This window comes from Zalophus californianus, chromosome 14, assembly GCF_009762305.2.
Source record: "Zalophus californianus isolate mZalCal1 chromosome 14, mZalCal1.pri.v2, whole genome shotgun sequence".
Taxonomy (NCBI): domain Eukaryota; kingdom Metazoa; phylum Chordata; class Mammalia; order Carnivora; family Otariidae; genus Zalophus; species Zalophus californianus.
Window position 1 is genome coordinate 45,961,207 of NC_045608.1, and position 19,165 is coordinate 45,980,371.

Here is a 19,165-nt window from a genome sequence, read left to right on the forward strand (position 1 = left end):
ACGCCGATCTCGTGAGCGTCTGCTTTTGTGCCCGTGTCTGTGGGAGAGCCGGGCCAGCAGTGTCCTGGGAGTCCTGGGCATCGCAGACTCCTGAGGGACCTCAGGCAGGCCAGCCCCCTCTCTGGATTTCAGCTTTCCCCTCCATGAGAAACAAAGACATCATCTATAAAGTATTTCTCAGGGATTAAATTTTAGTCTCTCACTTAAAAAATTTTTTAAAGGGGGTGGGGGATTTTATTCATTCCCTGACTTATTCCAGTGAGAATTTTCAAGAAGCTTAAAAAGACAGTGGTTACAGACAAAATATACGGATTACAAGCGGATAAGAGAGAGGAAGTGTACACGTGCGTATCTGCCTTTGTTTCTCTCACGTACATGCCCGGAGTGGGACTGCTGCGTCCTACACAGTACCTCGTTTAGCTGCAGTGTTTTCTAAGCCAGAAATGCTATGCGGCATCCTCGCCAACACTCGGTATTGTCAGTCTCTACAATTTCGGCCGTTCTGGTGGGTGTGTGGTTCCACATCAGATTTGAGGCCACTTCTGTCTCAATGCCCCGATCTCTTGCAGCTAACCTAGTCCAGGCTGAAAGCCGCCATTTCCCTCCTGAACACCCAGCCAACAATCCTTAGGACCCATACTTCTTTCTTTCTTCTTCGTTTTTTTTAAATAAACACTTGTGTAGAACTTCCAAAATGATAACTCAGGTTCTCTGAGTTCTTTGAAAAATTGAAAAAAGCACTTTGAAACCTACGGTGTCACCTGGATCTGGTCACTTTAGATTTCTCTTGATACTAGAATGGCAAAATGGAACAAAGCAGAAGCGAAGGCTCTCTATCAACCCAGATAGGCAGCTCTGAAACTGCAGCTGAACCCAAAATGCAAACAGCACTTCAAACGTTTCTCCATCTGTGAAGGAAAGGCTCATTCTTTTCAAGCAATACTATACTAGCTGATGTAAAATGCTCCACACACATTATTTCACACAATCCCTGCAACATTTCCATGACGTCATACAATGATTCCCATTTTACAGATGAGAAAACTGATACATACGAAGGCTAAGTAATCTCTCCAAGGTTACATTGCTAGAGTGGAATTCTGATCCAGGCCTTTCTGTCTCCCAAGAGCAGGGCTGTCTGTCAGTACTCTCTACTGTCTCATCAGTCTTTAAATCTCTGCTGAATAAATTTGCTGAATGTAACATGTTCCAACAGAACAACTTGAAAAAAAATTTTCAGGGAAAAGAAAAACCTCATAAGAAGCGTGAGTACAGAAACCCAGGTAGGCCTTACATAATCTGTAAACAGTCAACAGCCTGACTATAAGTTGAGGAAAAGAGGAATAACCATTACTGACTTCACAGAAGATACATCAGGACTTAATGAGATCTGAGTGGTTCACGAAGTTATAGCTCAACTCAGATACCAGGATGGGGGTGGGGAATACTTTCATGAAGAAGTATCTCCTGATCACGGACCATGGCCTCAGCTGTGGGGGATACGAGAAGACACTCCCTCAGAAAGGAGTGAACTCCTTTTCTAATTTCTTGAGAGTTCTAGCCATCCGTGAAAGACAAAACTGAGGGGCGCCCGGGTGGCTCAGTCTGTTAAGCGTCTGCCTTCGGCTCAGGTCATTATCTCAGGGTCCTGGGATCGAGCCCTGGGTCTAGGTCCCTGCTCAGCGGGGAGTCGGCTTCTCCCTCTCCCTCTGCCCCTCCCTCCGCTCATGCTGTCTCTCTCTCTAATAAATAAAATCTTTAAAAAAAAAAGACAAAACTGATATACTCCAATGAAAAGTGACACCAAATAACCGCCAAACCCCTCCTTGCCAAAGTGCTGAACTCCCAAATCCTAACATTTTAAGGGCACACAGACGGAAGAGCTCTGAACAGCATGACCAAATGTCACAAACATTTGGCAATTTGGGATAGTAGTGTCAACGATGTTCACAGTACAATTTGTAAGGTAAGGATTTGTAAGGATGCAGGGCCCAAAGTCATGAGAACACCTCTTACTCTCACTTGAAAAAAAAAATTTGTTTTCCCAGGTGAAAATCCTTTGCGGGGAGAGAGGGCAGTGCAGAGATAATAACAGGTGACTGGATCCTTGAAACCAAAGTGTTCTAATTCCAAGAAGATAAATTGAACACAGTGTGGAAAAAAAAAAAGTAAAATCTTGTTTCTTTTTTTGGGGGTAGTCACTGTACAAAGGACAAACCAGAGACTTGAAAACAGTGGCCCCTAATTCCATTTTCACTAAAAAAGGTAAGAGGCACTTAAACGGTCACCAAACTCTTTGCAGTTCAAATTTTGCATCTGGAAACGCATCGACCCTTTACGCATTATTTAGGCATATTTATGGAGAGCGGGGGCACTCCAGCAGGTGTTGGGGATATAACCTTGAGTAGGATATGCCCTGCCTCCCTTGTGCTCACCTGCACTAAACACCCAGGTGGCTGGCTCAGGCGGAGTGACCGGCTTGTTATGATTTTTCTAATTAGCCTGATCCTTGCCCTTATTTTTCTTCTCCTGACATGGAGGTGAGGCAAAGTGGTGGGTATTTTATTTATCAACTCTTGACTAATCACCTACCACATTCTGGGCCAAACGTGGCGTGCGCCTGGAAAACTGTGCAGAAAACACACAAAGCCCCAACTAGGGAACAATGAACGGCGTGAGGTGAGGCAGGAAAGAAACAAGATAAAACTTTCCTTGGAGAAAGATGTGGCTCGGGGGCTACACAGGGAGCATGCCCTCCAGCCCCCAGAAGTCATACGACAAGAGGACAGATGTGGAGGTGTCGCCAGGGAGATCCTGTTCCCCTCACAACCTTCCTCCACCAACACCCCCCAGGAGGGCACAGAAACAATACAATTAACACACAGTCTAACACTAGTTGTGTTTATATGGTACCAGGCAATTCGCTGTTGACTGAAAAAAAACTTTCCTTGCTGCATATACACTGACTGGCTGGCTATTCTGGAGTCATACAAACAAGCACAACCTGCTTGTACTTAACTGCCTGGCCTTACAGTTGGACAAACACATATAAACAAAAACAACATCACCAAAAGTCTTTCACATCCACGGGTCATTCCTTTCTATCACGCGTCAAAACTCAGCTTTCCCAGAATGAACGTCTGCTCCTTCGGACTTCCCAAGAACGGTTTCATTTCATCAGGTCTGACTATGGCCGCTCATGGTCTCATGGCACAGGCAACTCACTTCTGCCCCCAGCCTGCCCTCTGGTTTGGGCACGGACAGGGTCTGAAAAGCTCTTTGCGGATGACCCTGGGCTCGGCCACACCTTAGGAAATCTAGTTTTAGCGATGCAGAGAGAGGGTCTCTAGAAGGAAACAATAAAGACATATATGCATCACAAGAGCATTATTGGGGGCGGTGGGAGGTACTTCAGGAGATATCTGCAGAATTCCACCTTTCTCTATATCTGATGTGAGTGCACAGACCTGCAAAGCTGTGTACAAGATCAGCATTCGCTCAGCACTCATTTATGCAGTACTATCCCAGAGTGAACTAAGTACACATCAGTATATCCCGGACAGGCGCCTTGTAACTACACGTCCCCAATTAACTGGCCTTTGTGTTGCAAAAATCACTTTTAGTTATTTTAAATGACATATAAGCCTTGGAGCCAGGAAATTTATAGAAATTTGGGGTATTTCCTTAGTAAATGAACTGCTGCAAATTCATTCAGGCAGAAGTTGTGAAAGCCAGAATTGTTATCATACTTTTGCAGAAGAGAACATTGTGATGGTCAATGGCACTAAAAATAGCCCAGAAAAGAATTAGGAGCGCATAATTGGAAACAAGAAAACAACAAACTTATCCAAAATAGCAAAATGTCCTCTAGCATCACTCCCTTCCCTACGAATTGTTTTGACAATGGGAAATGGAATTTAATTTTTTTTTCTTTAATCCACAACTGTATTTCCCCTCCCATGTGCCCTCTGGGAAAACCTTATTCATAAACGAAGAATTCCCAGATAGCTAACTTCTTTGCTGACTGTTTCCATACGGCTCAACAATAACAAGGCAGCTCCCGAACGTGCCACTTCAAGTTCCTGTTGCTTTGACAGTGATGTCCTGGAAAGACATCCACAAGCTGTTTTTGTTGCCCAGCTAGAGACTGTAAAGGAAATCAGGCACTGCCTCTAGGTTTTAATTTTCCATGAAAAGTTATTCTCATTGCCATAGCTGTTTAAACTGTGAAAAAGAAAAAGGATTTAATTAGGTCATAGCCGTAATTAGATTTTTGAGCACACTCTTTCGACATAAAAGTCACTTTACAGCAGAGCTCCACTGGGTTTAATCATTTATTTTTTTTTAAGATACTTGTTTTGTTTTTTTTTTAAGATTTTATTTATTTGAGAGAGAGAATGAGAGAGAGAGAGAGCATGAGAGGGGGGAGGGTCAGAGGGAGAAGCAGACTCCCCACTGAGCAGGGAGCCCGACGCAGGACTCGATCCCGGGACTCCAGGATCATGACCCGAGCCGAAGGCAGTCGCTTAACCGACTGAGCCACCCAGGCGCCCCTAATCATTTATTTTCATCAGACCATTTCTGATGCATTACGGTGCTGAATAACCACCGAAGGAGGGCACAAGGGATACTAACAACTATACAGAAAGTGATTCCTCCCAGTGAACTTTCCAAGGTTATGGGAAGAGGGGGTGGAGTCTTAGGCTGCGAAGAGGGAAGAAATTCAAACGGTGAACTGAGGGGGCATGGGGGAGGCTCTTCTTTCCTGATTCCCTTTCCCCATGCAGGAAGTGTGGGAAGACAGTGATGGGCTCGCCACGCCCAACAGACAGTGAGGATGACAAGAATGATGAGGGTAATAAAGACAAGGAAGTACTTGTGCCCGCTTGGGCAGCATATATACTAAAATTAGAACGATACGGAGACAATTAGCATGCCCCTCCAAGGATGACATGCAAATGCATGAAGGGCTCCCTACTTTGCTGTAACTACTCGAGGTGATGGATGTTAAGTGAACTTATTACAGTGATCGTTTCACAATATATACAAATATCAAATCATTTTGTGGCGCACCTTAAGCTAATACAATGTCATATGTCAATTACATCTCAATAAAACTGGAGTGGGGGAGGAGTAATAGCAGCAACAGAGGAGGAAGAAGGAAGAGAATTAACCCTCTGTTCAGCACAGGCGCCCTAGTGAGAGCAAAATGGGATGGGCATCGTAACTCCCAGGATTTTCCCATAGTCTGCTGTGTGTGTGTGTGTGTGTGTGTGTGTGTGTGTGTGTGTGTACACGGGCACGCCAGACACTGAACCTAAGAAGTCTGACTCCTGAACCTGAAAGATGTGTTTACTTGTCACCTCCTCAGAAGTTCAAGATATGACTCGAAGCAAGCCTTGAAACTTCTGGATAAATACATCTAAAAAATTTAAGTAAAGGGTAAAAAAATTATGTTATTTAGAAGACATAAAACTTGTATGATTTCATTTAAACGACACCAAGCTGTTCCTTTTTTTTTTTTAAGATTTTATTTATTTATTTGACAGAGAGAGAGACAGCAAGAGAGGGAACACAAGCGGGGGGAGTGGGAGAGGGAGAAGCAGGCTTCCTGCGGAGCAGGGAGCCTGATGCGGGGCTCGATCCCAGGACCCTGGGACCATGACCTGAGCCAAAGGCAGACGCTTAACCAACTGAGCCACCCAGGCGCCCCTAAGCTGTGCCTTCTTAAAAAAAAAAAAAAAATTCTACCAGAAACAGGAAGAGGTTTATCAATGGTCTTGGAGACATTTTAAAATTCCGAACATCAGGGGCACCTGAGTGACTCAGTCGTTAAGCGTCTGCCTTCGGCTCAGGTCATGATACAGGGTCCTGGGATCAAGCCCCGCATCGGGCTCCCTGCTCCGCGGGAAGCCTGCTTCTCCCTCTCCCACTCCCCCTGCTTGTGTTCTTTCTTTCGCTGTGTCTCTGTCAAATAAATAAATAAAATCTTTAAAAAACAAACAAGTAAATAAATAAATAAGATTGCGAACATCAAACCCTAACAGCATCTGTTGACAATGCTTTTTACAAGTTTACAAGTTCACTGTAAAACCGGCTTAATTTTACCTAGTAAACTGACATAGCCAAGACTCCTTTAAAAAGGAGAAATGTCAACATGTCATTGAAAAAAGAAAGACATTAGGCCACGTTCCCAAGATCTGGCAAAACAGCCAGAAAGGCAGTCAAAACTCAGAAAACTTCTTATCCACTTAAGAGACCTTCATAAGGATAAATCAACGGGAGGCTGAAACTTACCAGCAGAATCTTCTCCCCTCTTTTAAGAGCGATTCCTACGTGGGAAACACAGTTGAGGATGGTGGTCGAGTTACTACACAAGGAGGTGTTGTCATAGAGAGAACTGTGAAGGCTCCCTGGCAATCCCAGCGTGTAATTAGGGCACCATCACCCAACAGCCAGCAGGGTGGGCTCCATGGAAACCAACAAACACACATTTTCACAGGCCTAGCAATTGTTCTGAATCAATGACTCTTTATATAGGTTTAAAAACATTGTGAATGGTGCATCAATTGCTTCTCTTGTTAGACAATATCTGATTAAATATGTGTGAGAGGCCTTCTTCTCATGCATGCTGAATGTCCAGTAGTGTCTAGAGTAGGCTGCCCACAGCTAAATTCACTTACCTAGAACTACAGAATATGAATGACAACTTCAGACTCCAGAAATTCCTGGTTAATTTGGTGAAAGAATTAAACTAGTAGTTGACAGGGCCAGGGAGGACCTGCCCATGGCCGGCCCTCACTCTCCTAGGGCTGTGTCAGTATTATTCAATCCTCTCAGTATAGCACACATTATTATTATATTTGTTTACAGATGAGAAAATGAAGCACACATCTAGAAATGTCAGACCTGGGACTCAAAGCTAGGTCAAAATGAAGTCTCGGTCCAGGTTGATATAACTACGTAATAATGCTCTGTGTTTGTCTACCACATTTCACCCTCCAGCTACCTTCACATACATTATCTCATATATTCTGCTTTTATCTTGAAACACTGAGTCCAGTTTTGGAATTTTCTAATTTTGCAATCTATTCTTCCTTGATCCTTTGTCTGCCTGCCCCACTTCTGCGCCCACCACACAGTCCACGTTTGAAGACTCACATAGGACCATGTCTGGGAAGGTTTCCCCATCCTCTTCCCAGACTGTGAGAGAAGCATCTTCCTAAGCAGCAATGGGAAAGGAAACCCCATTGTATAAGCATGGATTTTGACTATCCAAACTCTAAATAAAAACAGGGACAAACATTCCAATTAACCACCAGTAGCATTTACACATAATCTTCCATGAGAGAAGGCAGACTTTGGTGATAGGGATGGAAGATCCGATTGCTGAGTGGTTTCCTACTTTATTTTGAATGGGTTCTATTAAGGACTTTTAAAATCCAGTAAATGCTTAATTAAGTAGGCACTGAGAAGTCCTTGCTCTAGTCTTTTCTCCATCTGGATCTTTCTGACCTCTTGGGGGCATTTTGTTTTACTCCTTTCAACTCTTCCTTAGACTTCCCCACACGGAACTTTTGGGGCTCCCCTCGGCTATCGCTTCTCTCTCCTGCACATTATCGATCTCTGGCATCTAAGTGTCTCCCAAGCGAAGCCCTAGCCCTTAGCTCTGCTCTGCCCAAACCCTCTCACTCCCTCAGTGAGCTCATCTACTTCTTTACGCTCTTGATGCCAACTCCACTGCTCTAGGCGAAGCCCAAACAGACACGTGAACCCGAGTTCTCCCCTGCATTTCACCCCATGTTTCCAACATGAAACAGCTCCATTTAGATATTTTCTCACCATACACATCTAAAACATATTTCACCAGCTTTCCTCCCAATGTTCTTTCATAACCCGCCCCCCATTTCTGTCTGTGACGCCATGGATTTCTCATGTCCCGAGCCACAAACCTTGGAGTCTTTTGTGATCTTCCCTAGACCCAGACAACTGTCGCACACACCTTACTGCTTTAACAGATCTGAGTCTTTGTTAACTAATTTGGTATCTAATTCCTTTGTTATCTAACTCATTACACATCACACAACACTTATATGATAGATTAAATAATTACAATTTATTTTGCTTCAGACGATCAGTCACGTTGACCTTTCACCTCTACTGCCATCACTCACTACCTTGATTTGCCTCCCTTCTAAATGCTTGGAACTCATTTCCAATGCAATCTGCTGTCAGCCGGTCTCATTCAGAAGTTCACAGTGGTCTCTGGGGGCATGGCTTTTAGGGCTTCCTAATCTGTCTCTTCTGGGCCCAATTTCCCCCTCACACCTTCACACTCTCCTCCTCCTCCGGTCAAATTGATTTCCTCACGGTTCCCCAACTGCACATCCCACCTCAGGGCCCCTGCCGCTCAACCTGGAAGGCCCTCCTTCCATCTTCCCTCCTCCCAGGCAAGACGGGCTTGCAGGGGCCAGTTCGGTCTCTCCACTGCATCAGCCCACTCACAGGTTCCCTTTTCCCAGCTCCTGAAGTCATACCACCCTGCTCAGCAATGAGCTCTAAGAGTCTCACCCTTGTCACTCTTACCTCCTCCTCTGGATTATAAGATGCCTTTGGCAAGCACTACACATACACTAATGCACTTCTTCCACCCCCGACTCCAAAAGTTTCCCTAATCAATGTTGACTGACTGACATGTCTGGGAAGAAGGCCATTCAAAGAGAGGCCATGCACTTTGATATAAGGCACTCTTCATACCACCCAGGGGGGCGCGTGGTTGGCTCAGTCAGTAGAGAATGCAATTCTTGATCCGATCTCAGGGTTCTCTGAGTTCGAGTGTGATGTTGGGTGTGGAGATTACTTTAAAAAAAAATTTTTTTTCCATTTAAGAGCACCTGGCTGGCTCCGTCGGTAGAGCATGTGACTCTTAATCTCAAGGTTGTGGGTTCGAGCCCCGTGTTAGGTGTAGAGATTGCTTAAAAATAAAATCTTAAAAAACAGTATCACCCAAACTCTAAGAATCTAGCATAACTTAAAATCCCATGGAATTAACAGCTGTTTCAGGCAGGCAGTAAATCATGACAGTGTCAGGGAAGGGACCGGGGGAGGCAAGCTAGGTATGCAACAGGTAAGGAGGCGCATGTTATTCTCTGGTGCTGACCCCACTGTGCATGGCCCTGAGAGTGAGGGCCGCCCTCATCCCAGCCCATGCACATGAAAGCTGAGACTCTATCAATCAAAAAAATAAACCAAATCAAGAGACGCATCCTAGGCAAGCTATAGAAAAATCTTTCCCAGGGCCGTAAGGAGAACAGACTAAGTAAGACTTGGCTTGCTGGTCTACCACAGACTCAGGACAATACGGCAGCAGCAACTACGGCATTAGCTTAAAGGAAAAAAGCATTCTTATGGAGGCAGCTTTGAAATGGGGAGCAAACACTGATTCTAAGGACCCTAGAGGGCCAGAGCTGCTGTCTGGGAATGCCTCTCCTCTCCTGGCTCATCCTCAACAAAAACTCACACTGGCCTCAACTGTTTCTTCCCAATGGATGCTGACAACACCAGTCAGTTTAAAGTTAACAAGGATGAGACAAGGCACTATTTGATCAAGAAAAAATTCTCACACGAGAACTTAAATCTGCTAGAAAAACCCATTAGCATACCACATCTTCCTTATATGTGTACACATTTCAATGCTTTCCTCTTAAATTCATTCACTTTTTCTTGTACCAATGCTTCACAAGTGGGAAGGGATTCCAAGATTTCATGAAGATGAAGTTAGATTTCACACACCCGAATTTATAAAACTGAAGGGAGGAATGTAAAAAGTTGCTAAATATTCTGTTATTTTTAGCTTTTTAGAATGTTTCTTAAATCCACAGATTTAAAAAAAAAAACAATAACAACAGTGGTAACAATATAAAGTGACTCAGAGGCACTTTTTTCCCACGCTGAGCTTTCTCAGACCTAAAGAAGATACTAAGATAAGAACTGGAGAGAAGCATGGATGCCTTGGAAGTGATGAAGTTCATGTGACAACTCCCAGGAAAATACCAGAGAATGGATCCATCTGGAGCAAGGAAGAAGGTACCCTTAGCCCCTTCTGAATGACGTCCCTTTCTGCGTATCTTTGAGTGTTTCCACAGAATCCAAATTCTCCTCTGGGGCCAATGGAACAACCTCTGAGTCACTTTCCGAACATGCTGGCACTCAGTAGAGTCACAATGACGTCATGGGGAAATGGTGTATTGCTAACTACAATTATGTTGTATTCAAATGTCAGCACATTTTGATGTGTAGGTGGCCCAAAGAACGGGTAAATATTCTGCCACTGAGGATAACAGAGCTTATTTTCAAACAGAAAAGAAAAAGGAGAAGAGGGGAGGGAGAAAAAGAGAAAGACTGCTTGATGTATTGAGGCTGGAAAAGACCTTAGTGGCTCCTCTAATCCATCTTCCACATTTAAGGAGGATTAGCATTAAACCACAGCAGCCAATTAAAAATCCTTCCACTTCTGAATCAACTACAGAGAAGGAAATTATAAACCTCCCTCCCAGTTTAAGAGGAAAAGAAAAAATAAAATAAATAAAAAGGAGCCTCATGAAAGTAATGGCCAAACAGGCAAAGCCATACACATAGGAAAAATACCCTCCCTAGTCCTGAAAGACAAGATTTAAACACTATTCTTTGAGCACTTTGTAGCTTTGAGGGATGGTTCACATGCCATAAAATTCACCCACTGTAAATGTAAAATTCAATGATTTTTAATGAACACATTCAAGAAATTAATTTAAATGATGGTGCAACCATCACTACAACCCAGTTTTAGAACATTTCCATTACCTAAAAAAAACTTCCTTGAGCCTCTTTTAGTCAGTCTCTGCTCCAAGAAACCATCACTACGCTTTCTGTCTCCCTAAATTTGCCTTTTTTGGAAATTTCACAGAAATGGCATCATACTATACGTATTCTTTTGCGACCGGCTTATTTCACCAAGCATCATGGTTCTGAGATTCATCCGTGGCATAGCAATGTGTTAGTAGCCCGTCCCTCTTTACTACCAAACGGCATCCCACTGTATGTGCACGGCACATCTCATTCACACATTCACCAGCTGATGGACATTTAGATTGTGCACAGTTTGGGGCTACTATGAAGAAAGCTACTCTGAGTGTTCATGTTAAAGTCTTTTTGTTTTCATTTCTCTTGGGTAGATTTCTAGGAACAGAATTGCTGGGTTGTATAGTCAGTTTATGTTTAACATTGTAAGAAACTATCAAGACAGTTTTCTAAAGTGGCTAAACCATTTCACATTCCTGCCAGTAATTTGTGAGGGTCCCAGTTTCCCCACATCCTTGTCAGCACTTGATATCATCTGTATTGTTTTATTATAGCCACCCTGGTGAGTGTGTAGTGGTATCTCATCATGGTTTTAATCTGCATTTTCCTAATGACTAATGACATTGAGTTCCTTTTAATGGACTTTATGAACCATTCATATATCTCCTTTGGTGAAATGTCTATTCACATCTTTTTTCCTTTTTTAAAATTTAAGCTTTTATTTAGATTCCAATTAGTTACCGTACAGTGTAATATTAGTTTCAGGTGTACGATGTAGTGATTCAACACTTGCATACATTATCTGGTGCTCATCACAAGTGCCCTCCTTAATCCCCATCCCCTAGTTTACCCATCCCCCTTTCACCTCGCCCCTAGTAACCATCAGTTTGTTCTCTATAGTTAAGAGTCTGTTTCTTGGTTTGCCTCTCTCTCTATTTTCCCCTTTTCTCATTTGTTTTGTTTCTTACATCTCATATATGTGTGAAATCATATTGTCTCTGTCTTCCTCTTTTTATTATAGTCTCTAGCTCCAACCATGTTGTTGCAAGTGGCAAGATATTTTTTTATGGCTGAGTAATATTCCATTATATACATATATATGTATTCACATCTTTTGACCATTTTTGGTTTTTTATTTTTTAAAACAGATTTATTTATTTGAGAGAGAGAGAGTGCAGGGAAGAGAGGCAGCGAGAGAGGGGGACAGAGTCTTTTTTTTTTTTTTAGCCACTAATGTTTATTGGGCCAGATGCCAGGAAGGTAGGGTATGTGCAGGGGGACAGTGTCTTAAGCAGACTCCAAGATGAGCAGGGCGCCTGATGAGGGGCTCGATCTCATGACCCTGAGATCACAACTTGAGCTGAAACCAAGAGTTGGATGCCTAACCAAATGCGCCACCCAGGTCCCCCGATCATTTTTTAATTGGGTTGTATGTAGTCTCATTGAAGTGTAAGAATTCTTAAGACATTCTAGAAACAAGTCCTTAATCAGATATATAATCTGTAAATCTTTTCTCCTAGGCTGTGGCTTTTCACTTTCTTAAACAGTGTCTTTTGACCATTAATTTGAATTGCAAAATATTTTAATTTAAATGAAGTCTAATTTATCAATTACTTTATGGCTTATGCTTTTGGTGTCATATCTAAGAACTCTTTGCTTAAACCAAGGTCAGTCAGATGTCTTCTCATGTTTTCTTCTAAGAGTCTTCTAGTTTTAGTGCCTACATTTAGGTTCATGATCCATGTTGAGTTGGTGATGTGAGATGAGGGGCTAAGTCCTTTTTTTTTTGGCTTATAGATATTTGATTGTTCCAGCACCATGTGTTGTAAAGAAAATCCTTTCCCTGTTCAATTGCCTTGGCACCTATCTTGAAAGTCAACAGACCATAAATGCCTCTCCTTATGCCAACACCATAATGTCTGGATGATTCTAGCTTTATAGTGAGTTTTCAACCCCAAATTTCTTTTTCTTTTTCAAAACTGTTTTGGCTATTGAATTTCCAAATACACTTTAGGATCAGTTTGTGAATTCGTACAAAAGCGTTTGCTGGGATTCTGACGGATTACGTTGAACCTATTGATCGACTTAGGAAGAATTTCCATCTTAACAACATTGAGTCTCTCCATTTATTGAGATCTTCTTAAATTTCTCTTAGAGAGACTTTACAGTTTTCAGTCTTGAACTTCTTTGTTAAGTTCCTACGTATTTTTTGTAATGCTATTATGAATGGACTTGTTTTCCTAATTTCATTTTTATGAACATGACTGTTACTAATACATAAAACTACAACTGATTTTTGTACATTGATCTTGTATCGTGAGACCTTGATAAATTGTTTTATTAGTTCAATTAATGTTTTTATAGATTTCTTAGGATTTTCTACATATAGGAGAATGTCATCTGTGAATACAGACAATTTAATTTCTTTCTGCTCTGGATGCCTTTTTTTTTTTTTTTTTTTTTGGCCATACCTCACTGCCCAATAGAAGTGGTGAGCACAAACATTCTTATGTTGTTCCCAATCTTAGAGGGAAAGTCTTTCACCATTTGGCGTAATGTTAACTATAGGTTTTTTCACATATGCCTTTTATCAGGTTAAGAAGATTCCCTTCTATTACTAGTGTGTTGAGAGTTTTTATCATGAATTTTGGATGTTGGATTTTATCAAATGATTTTTCTGCACCTATTGACATGGCTACATTTTTTGCTCCTTATTCTATAACTATAATGTATTATATTAATTTTCATTTGTTAAACCAACTTTGTATTCCTGATAAATATCACTTGATCATGCTATAAAATTCTTTTTATATGCTGCCATATTTGGTTTGCTACTATTTTGCTAAAGATCTGTGTTCATGAAAAATATTGATCTATAGGTTTCTTATGATTTTCTTTTGTCTGGCTTTAGTATCCAGGTAACTAACCTTATAGAATAAATTGGGTGTTATTCTCTTTCCTCTGCTTTCTAAAAGATTTTGTAAAGAAAAAATATTTCATTTAAAAATATTTGATAGAGGGATGCCTTGGTGGCTCAGTCAGTTAAGCGTCTGCCTTCGGCTCAGGTCATGATCCCAGGGTCCAGGGACTGAGTCCCACATCGGGCTCCCTGATCAACAGGGAGTCTGCTTCTCCCTCTGCCACTCCCCCACTTGTGCTCTCTCTTGCTCTCTCTCTCTCTGGCAAACAAATAAATAAAATCTTAAAAAAAAAAAAAGAACAAGAAAAAAACATAAAAATTAAAAAATAAAATAAAATAAAAATAAAAGTATTTGACAGAATTCATCAGTAAAGCCCATTGGGCCTGAGTTTTTCTTTGTGGAAAGATGTTTAATTACTATTTACATTTATTTACTTGTTAGAGAAGTTTATTCAGATTTTCTATTTATTCTTCAATTTTCCTAATTTGTACCTTTCTGGGACTTTGTCCATTTTCCTCTAAATTGTCTAATTTGCTGGCATAATATAAATGAAGAAAGTTATTCATAATATATAATGCTCTTAGTTTCTATAGAATCAGTAGTGATGTCCTTCATTTCATTTCTAATGTTGTGTCTTATTTTCTTAGTCATTCTGGCTAGAGGTTTGTCAATTTTGTTGGTGTTTTCAGGGAACCAACGATTTTCCTTATTATTTTTGTTTTGAATTTCATTAATTTCCACTTTAAAGTTTATCATATCCTTCCTTCTGCTTACTATGGATTTAATTTGCTCTTTTTCTAGTTTCTTAAGGTAGCAGCTCAGATTATGATTTGAGACCTTTCTTTTTTCTGATATGGGTGTTTATAGCTATAAATTTCCCTCTAAGCACTACTTTAACTGCATCTCATAAATTCTGACATATTGTGTGGTTTTATTTTCATTTGGCTCAAAATACTTTTATTTTCCCTTGTGATGTCTTCTTTGCCCCATGGGCTATTTAGAGCTATGTTATTTAATTTCCAAATAAATGGGGTTTTTTTCTAGATTTTTTTTTCTGTTGTAAATTTCTAATATAATTCTGTGACAAAAGAACATAGTTTACATGATTTCAATCTTTTTAAATTTCCTGAGACTTGTTTTGTGACCCAGCACAACATCTATACTGAAGAATGTTTCATGTGTATTTGAGAAGAATGCATCTTCTGCAGTCAGTGGGTGGAGTATCATATGTCCGTTATGACAAGTTGGTTGATAGTATTGTTCAAGTCATCTATACCTTCGATATCCTTGTTTTTCTATCTAGTTCTTCTATCAACTTTGAGAGTGCAGGATTGGCATCTCTATTATTGTTGAATAATTTATTTCTCCTTTCTATTCTGTCACTTTTTGTTTCATACATTTTGGGGTACTGTTGTTAGGTGCATATACATTTATAACTGTCATATCTTTCTAGTGTATCAATCCTTTTATCATTAACAAATGTCTTTGTTTTTCCCTAGTAATATTTCCTGTCATAAAGTCTATTTTGTCTGATTTTATTTTTTATTTATTTTTTTAAGATTTTATTTATTTGACAGAGAGGGAGAGAGAGACAGAGCACAAGCAGGGGGGAGTGGCAGGCAGAGGGAGAGGGAGAAGCACGCTCCCTGCTCAGCAGGAAGCCCAAAGTGGGGCTCGATCCCAGGACCCTGGGATCATGACCTGAGCCGAAGGCAGACGCTTAACCGTCTGAGCCATCCAGGCGCCCCTGTCTGATTTTAATATAGTCACTCTAGCTAGCTTGCTAATAAGCTACTGTTTGCATGGTGATATTTTTCCATCCTTTACTTTCATCCTATTTATGTCTTTGAATCTAAGGTGTGTCCTTTGTAGACAGCATATAGGTGTGTCTTGCTTTTTTATCCAGTCTGACAATCTTTGCTTTTTGAGTGGGATATTTAGTCTATTCACATGTAACATAATAATTGGGGCGCCTGGGTGGCTCAGTTGTTAAGCATCTGCCTTCGGCTCAGGTCATGATCCCAGGGTCCTGGGATCGAGCCCCACATCAGGCTCCCTGCTCGGCGGGAAGCCTGCTTCTGCCTCTCCCACTCCCCCTGCTTGTGTTCCCTCTCTCGCTGTGTCTCTCTCTGTCAAATAAATAAATAAATAATCTTAAAAAAAAAACATGTAATATAATGATTGATATAGAGGCTAGCAATAAATCTCTTAGTCTTTATCTGGGAATGTCTTTATTTCTCCTTCACATTTGAAGGACAGTTTTGCTGTATGTAGACTTCATGGTTGACAGACTTTTCTTTCAGCATGTTGGATATGTTATCCTATTGCCTTCTGGTTTCCATTGTTTTTGATAAGTCATCCATCGACTGTATTTTTTTTCTACACCGCTTTCCTCTTCCTCTGGAACTCTCATAACACATATGTTGATATGCTTGATGTTGTTTCACAGGTCTCTGAGCTTCTGTTCATAATTCTTCAGTTATTAAAAAATCTTTGCTCTTTAGATTGAATACTTTCTTTTGCTCCACCTTCCAGGTCACTTATTTTTCCTTCTGCCATTTAAATCTGTTGTTGAGTACCTCTAGGGAATTTTTCATTTCATTTCATTTCGGTCATTGTATTTTCCAATTACAGAATTTCCACTTGGGTCTCTTTTTTTTTAATCATCTCTCTTTATTGAGATTCTGTATTCATTGAGTCTTTCTATTAATTATTTTTTTTAAAGATTTTATTTGACAGAGAGAGACACAGTGAAAGAGGGAACACAAGCAGAGGGAGTGGGAGAGGGAGAAGCAGGCTTCCCGCTGAGCAGGGAGCCTGATGCGGGGCTCGATCCCAGGACCCTGGGATCATGACCTGAGCCGAAGGCAGACACTTAACGACTGAGCCACCCAGGTGCCCCTCTATTAATTCTTTAAACATGGTTTCCTTTAGATCTCTAAGTATATTTATTTTTTTAAAATTTTTTATTGTTATGTTAATCACCATACATTGCATTAGTTTTTGATGTAGTGTTCCATGATTCACTGTTTGTGCGTAACACCCAGTGCTCCATGCAGAATGTGCCCTCTTTAATACCCATCACCAGGCTAACCCATCTTCCCACCCCCCCTCCCCTCTAGAACCCTCAGTTTGTTTTTCAGAGTCCATTGTCTCTCATGGTTCGTCTCCCCCTCCAATCTCCCCCCCTTCATTCTTCCCCTCCTGCTATCTTCTTCTTCTTTTCTTTTTTTTTCTTAACATATATTGCATTATTTGTTTCAGAGGTACAGATCTGTGATTCAACAGTCTTGCACAATTCACAGCGCTCACCATAGCACATACCCTCCCCAATGTCTATCACCCAGCCACCCCATCCCTCCCAACCCCCCCACCCCAGCAACCCTCAGTTTCCTGATATTAAGAATTCCTCTTATCAGTGAGGTCATATGATACATGTCTTTCTCTGATTGACTTATTTCGCTCAGCATAACACCCTCCAGTTCCATCCACGTCATTGCAAATGGCAAGCTCTCATTCCTTTTGATGGCTGCATAATATTCCATTGTGTGTGTGTATATATATACCACATCTTCTTTATCCATTCATCTGTCAATGGACGTCTTGGCTCTTTCCACAGTTTGGCTATTGTCGACATTGCTTCTAAGCGTATTTAAATAGCTGCTTTGCAGTCTTTTTCCACTAAGTCCTATGTCGGAAGACACTCAGACATAGCCCCTATTAACTGCATTTTTCCTGTGTATGGATCATGCTTTCTGGTTTCTTTGGATGCCCCTAACTTTTTTGTTGTTGAATACTGGACATATAATATAGGATAGCAACTTTGGATTCTGACTTTTCCCAGAGCACTGTTGTTGGTATTGCTGTTTTGCTTGTTTAGTAATTTGCCTGGACTAAGTCTATGAAATTAGTCTCCCATATAAGGTACAGTTGCTGATGTCCTTTACTCAGTTTTTTTCTTCTTTTTATTTTTAAGCTTTTTCTGGCTTTCTAGAAGTCATCCCCATTTCTGCATAGCTTAGTGTTCTAGCAAAAACTAGTCAGAGGTTTTGTTCAAACACCTTCAGCCAGAAAGGCTTCTTCTCTCTGCTTCTGACTGTGTGTGGGCTAGGGAGCACACTCAAACTTCAGGCTGAAGTTTTTCATGCCTGCCCCAGCTTTTGCTGGCTCTCTCCCATCTTCTGTGTGTGCATGCAGGCTCTGCTGGCCAGGGACATGTGGGTGTTTTGGGCACACTCCATCTCCGCTGCTCGTGCACACAGACTACGGTCAATCTGGGACACATGGAGAGCTATCAAGCCCCTGCTTGCTGTCTCATCTCCCCGAACTCCCTATTAAGTGCTCAGCTAGACCACTGGTCCATTGCTTGCCCCAAAGAGGACTGGAAATTCAAGACAGTGGAGTTACTGGCTCTTACCGATTTACCACTAACATGGCCGTTTTAACTAAAAATACTCCAAATAGAGTATTCTGGAAGCGGCAGCAAGGCTGCTGGTTTTCACAGCCTGCCCTGCTCTGGTTGAGATATCACACGGACAGAGCTGAGGAGGAGGGAATGAGAATGACCTTAGGTAAGACTGCCACAGGCTCACGTTGCTCCTACCCAGAGTTCTGCAGTTTTCAGGAACAAATGCTTGCTTTCTCAGTTTGTTGTATGCCTTTGGTCAATTTTTAGAGAGCTGAAATGGATATTTTTGACAGTCTTTTTCCAGCTTTCCAGTTACTTTCTGGGAGGAGGATTTGTCAACCTCCTCATTCCGTCACACTGGAAGTCAGTATCTCAGCCACTCTTTACATTTTACTGTAATTAGAATTATCAATGCTATTAAAAAGCAGACCTATGGAGGTGAAAATATTACTGTGAAATGTTGTTTTTGAAGAAAAATGTTTGGTTTTGTTTTCTGGGAAAAAAATCAACCAACAAACAGAGATGACTCGAGGTACGACCTTAAATGATTATTTCATTAGGTTAAATCAAGAAATCTCATTTCTTGGGGCGCCTGGGTGGCTCAGTCAGTTAAGCGTCTGCCTTCAGCTCAGGTCATGATCCCAGGGTCCTGGGGTCACGTCCCAGCAGGGAGCCTGCTTCTCCCTCTCCCTCTGCCTGCCACTCCGCCTGCTTGTGCTCTCTCTCTCCTTCTGACAAATAAAATCTTAAAAAAAAAAAAAAGAAATCTCGTTTCTCAGAAGCAGCACATAGGGCCTTGCAACTCAACTCTTTCACAGGCACAAAAGAAATGAAAGGCTCCGCTAGAAAAAAGTTAGTCCCAAAGCATTTCAGTCACGACTGAGCATGCCACAGCTGCTTTTTCTGCTCCTTATTTTCCTACCTCTCTATCTTATGCCTCAACCATGATCATCAGATATGCAACGGGCATTCTTTTAATAGTCTGTTTTCTGAAGGC

General features: G+C 41.4%; 1 protein-coding gene and 1 non-coding gene across 5 annotated transcripts in view; one reads left to right on the forward strand and one right to left on the reverse strand.

Annotated features, from left to right (window-relative positions):
* TMEM241 (transmembrane protein 241) overlaps positions 1–19,165 on the reverse strand; it is a 116,541-nt gene that overhangs the window by 22,001 nt on the left and 75,375 nt on the right. The window lies entirely within an intron of this gene.
* LOC113913398 lies at positions 4,879–4,982 on the forward strand. Its single transcript, XR_003517188.1, has one exon. It is a non-coding gene; the product is annotated as a U6 spliceosomal RNA (small nuclear RNA).